Genomic DNA, 4,500 nt, shown 5'->3' with positions numbered 1-4,500 from the left:
GCATGAGCATGAGCATGAGCATGAGCATGAGCATGAGCATGAGCATGAGCATGAGCATGAGTTTGAGCATGAGCATGAGCATGAACATGAGCATGAGCATGAGCGTGAGCATGAGCAAGAGCATGAGCATGAGCATGAGCATTGGGATTAGGAATTGCATTAGGATGAGGATGCGGACGAGGATTAGGATTAGGATTAAGATTAGGATTAGGATTATGTTTCGGATTAAGATTAGCATTAGGATGAGGATTAGGATAAGGATGAGGATGAGCATGAGCATGAGCATGAGCATGATGATTAGGATAAGGATGAGGTTGAGAATGACGATTAATATTTGGATTAGGATTAGAATTAGGAATAGGATTTGCATTAGGATGAGGATGAGGATTTGAACTAAGAATAGGAATAGGAATAAGTTCGGATTAGAATTAGGATGTGGATGAAGATTTGGATTAGGATTATAATTAGGATGAGGATTAGGAATAGGATTTGCATTACGATGAGGATTAGGATGAGGAGGAGAATGAAAATTAGGAATATGATTAGGATTAGGACTCACATTAGGATGAGGGTGAGGATGAGGATTACGATGAGCATGAGCATGAGGATTAGGATGAGGATGAGGATTCGGATTAGGATTAGGATTAGGAATAGGAATTGCATTAGGATGAGGATGAGGATTAGAATTCGGCTTAGGATTAGGATTAGGATTAACATTAGGATGAGGATGAGGATGAGGATGAGCATGAGGATTAGGAGGAGGATGAGGCTGAGAATGAGGATTAGGATTCGGGTTAGGATTAGAATTAGGAATAGGAATTGCATTAGGATGAGGATGAGGATGAGGATTAGGATTAGGATTAGGATTAGGATTAAGATCAGTATTAGGGTTAGGTTTAGGGTAAGGACCAGAGTTACAATTTGGATTAGGGTTAGGGTTAAGATGAGGATCAGGATGAGGATGAGGATTAGGATTACAATTAGGATTAGGATTAGGATTAGGATTAGGATTAGGATAAGGATTAGGATTGGGATTAGGATTAAGATTAGAATTACGATTAGTATTAGGATTAGCATTAGGATTAGGATTAGGATGGATTAGGATTGGGATTAGGATTAAGATTAGGATTACGATTAGGATTTGGATTAGGATTAGCATTAGGATTAGGATCAGCGTGAGGATGAGGATCAGGATGAGGCTGAGGATGAGGCTGAGGATTAAGATGAGGGTGAGGGTCAGGGTAAGGGTGAGCATGAGGGTGAGAATGAGGTTAGGACGAGGATGAGGACGAGCATGAGGATTAGGATGAAGATAAGGATGAGGATGAGGATGAGGATGAGGATGAGGATGAGGATGAGGATGAGGATAAGGATGAGGATGAGGATAAGGATGAGTATGAGGATGAGCATGCGGGTGAGGATGAGGATGAGGATGAGGATGAGGATGATGATTAGGATGAGGGTGAGGGTGAGGGTGAGGATGAGGATGAGGATGAGGATGAGGATGAGGATGAGGATAAGGATGAGGGTGAGGATGAGGATGAGGGTGAGGGTGAGGATGAGGATGAGGATGAGGATTAGGTTGAGGATGAGGATCAGGATCAGGTTGAGGATGAGGATTAGGATGAGCACGAGGAACAGGATGAGGATGAGAATGAGGATTAGGATGAGGATGTGGATGCGGATGAGGATTAGGATTAGGATTAGGATGAGAATGAGGATGTGGATGTGTATTTGGATGAGGATGAGGATGAGGATGGGGATGAGGTTGAGGATGAGGATGAGGATGAGGTTAAGAATGAGGAATAGGATTAGGATTATTAGTAGGATTAGGATTAGGATTAGGATGAGGGTGAGGATGAAGATGAGGATGTGGATGAGGATAAGGATAAAGGTGGGAACGAGGATGAGGATGAGAATGAGGATTAGGATGAGGATGAGAATGGGGAATAGGATTCAAATTAGGATTAGGAATAGGGTTTATATTAGGATGAGGATGAGGATGAGGTTGAAGATTTGGAAGAGGAGGAGGATGAGGTTAGCTTTAGGATTCGGATGAGGATAAGCAAGAGGATGAGGATGAAGACGAGGATTATGATTAGTATTAGGATTAGGATTAGCATTAGGATGAGGATTAGGATGTGCATTATGATTTGGATTAGGATTAGGATTAGGATGAGGATGAGAAAAGGGAGGAGGGTGAGGATGAGGGTGAGGATGAGAATGAGAATTAGGATGAGGATAAGGATGCGTATGATGGTGAGGACGAGGATGAGGATGAGGATGAGGATGAGGATGAGGATGAGGATGAGGATGAGAATGAGGATGAGGACGAGCATTATGATGAGTATTAGGATTAGGATGAGGATGAGGATGCGGATGAGTATGAGGATTATGATTGGGATTAGGATTAGGATTAGGATGAGGATGAGAAAAGGGATGAGGGTGAGGATGCGGGTGAGGATGAGCATGAGGATTAGGATGAGGACGAGGATGCGTATGATGGTGAGAATGAGGATGAGGATGAGGATGAGGATGAGGATGAGAATGAGGATGAGGATAGGATGAGGATGAGGATGAGAATGAGGATAGAATAAGGACGAGGATGAGGATAAGATGAGGGTGAGGATGAGGAAGAGGACGAAGATAGGATGAGGAAGAGGACGAGGATAGGATGAGGATGAGGATAGGATGAGGACGAAGTTAGGATGAGAAGAGGACGAGGATATGATGAGGATGAGGATGAGGGTGAAAATGAGGACGAGGATAGAATGAGGATAGGATGAGGAGGAGGAGGATGAGGATGAGGAAGAGGATGAGGAGGAGGATGAGGATAGGATAGGATAGGATAGGATAGCATAGAGTCAGGAAGACGATGAGGACGAGGATGGAATCAAGAAGAGGATGAGGATCAAGATAGGATGAGGATCAGGATAGGATGAGGATGAGGATGAGGACATGGATAGGATGAGCATGAGGACGAGGATAGGATAAGGATGAGGACGAGGATAGGATGAGGATAGGATGAGGATGAGGATGAGGATAGGATAAGGAAGATGATGAGGATGAGGAATAGGATAGGATGAGGATGAGGATGAGAACGAGTATAGGATGAGAAAGAGGATGAAGAAGAGGATGAGGATGAGGATAGGATGAGGTTGAGGATAAGGAGGAGGAGGAGGAGGAGGATGAGGATGAGAATGAGGACATGGATAGGATGGGGACGCGGATGAGGATAGGATGAGGAAGAGGATGAGGACGAGGATGAGGATAGGGTTGAGGATGAGGATGACGATGAGGACATGGATAGGATGAGGATGAGGACGAGTATAGGATGAGGATGAGGATGAGGACAGGATGGGGATGAGGATTGGATAAGAATGAGGATTAGGATGAGGATGAGGAGGAGGAGGAGGATGAGGATGAGGAGGAGGAGGAGGATGACGATTAGGATAGGATGAGGATGAGGATGAGAATGAGTAGGGGGATAGGATGAAGATGAGGATGAGAATGAGGATAGAATGAGGACGAGGAAGAGGATAAGATGAGGGTGAGGATGAGGAAGAGGACGAAGATAGGATGAGGAAGAGGACGAGGATAGGATGAGGATGAGGATAAGATGAGGACGAAGTTAGGATGAGGAAGAAGACGATGATATGATGAGGATGAGGATGAGGATAGGGTGAGGGTGAAAATGAGGACGAGGATAGAATGAGGATAGGATGAGGAGGAGGAGGATGAGGATGAGGAAGAGGATGAGGATGAAGATTAGAACGAGGATAGGATGAGGACGAGAATTAGGATGAGGATGAGGAGGATGACGATTAGGATAGGATGAAGATGAGAATGAGAATGAGTAGGGGGATAGGATGAAGATGAGGATGAGAATGAGGATAGAATGAGGACGAGGATGAGGATAAGATGAGGATGAGGACGAAGATAGGATGAGGAAGAGGATGAGGATAGGATGAGGATGAGGGTGAAGTTAGGATGAGGAAGAGGACGAGGATAGGATGAGGATGACGATGAGGAGGAGGATAGGATGAGGAAGAGGATGAGGATGAGGATGAGGACAAGAATGAGGATGAAGATATGAGGAGGAGGATGAGGATAGGAGGAGGATGAGGATAGGATAGGATAGAGTCAGGAAGACGATGAGGATGAGGATGGAATAAAGAAGAGGATGAGGATCAGGACAGGATGAGGATGAGGATGAGGATAAGGATGACAACATGGATAGGATGAGGATGAGGACGAGGATAGGATGAGGAAGAGGATGAGGACGAGGACGAGGATAGGATGAGGATGAGGATAGGATAAGGAAGAGGATGAGGATGAGGAATGGGATAGGATGAGGATGAGGATGAGGACGAGTATAAGATGAGGAAGAGGATGAGGATGAGGATAGGATGAGGAAGAGGATGAGGATGAGGATAGGACGAGGATGAGGATAAGGAGGAGGAGGAGGATGAGGAGGAGGAGGAGGATGATAAAGGTGAG

The sequence above is a fragment of the Lupinus angustifolius genome, chromosome LG02 (genome assembly GCF_001865875.1).
Source record: "Lupinus angustifolius cultivar Tanjil chromosome LG02, LupAngTanjil_v1.0, whole genome shotgun sequence".
Taxonomy (NCBI): Eukaryota; Viridiplantae; Streptophyta; class Magnoliopsida; order Fabales; family Fabaceae; genus Lupinus; species Lupinus angustifolius.
The sequence above is the reverse complement of the archived record's forward strand: the minus strand, read 5'-3'. Positions refer to the sequence as shown.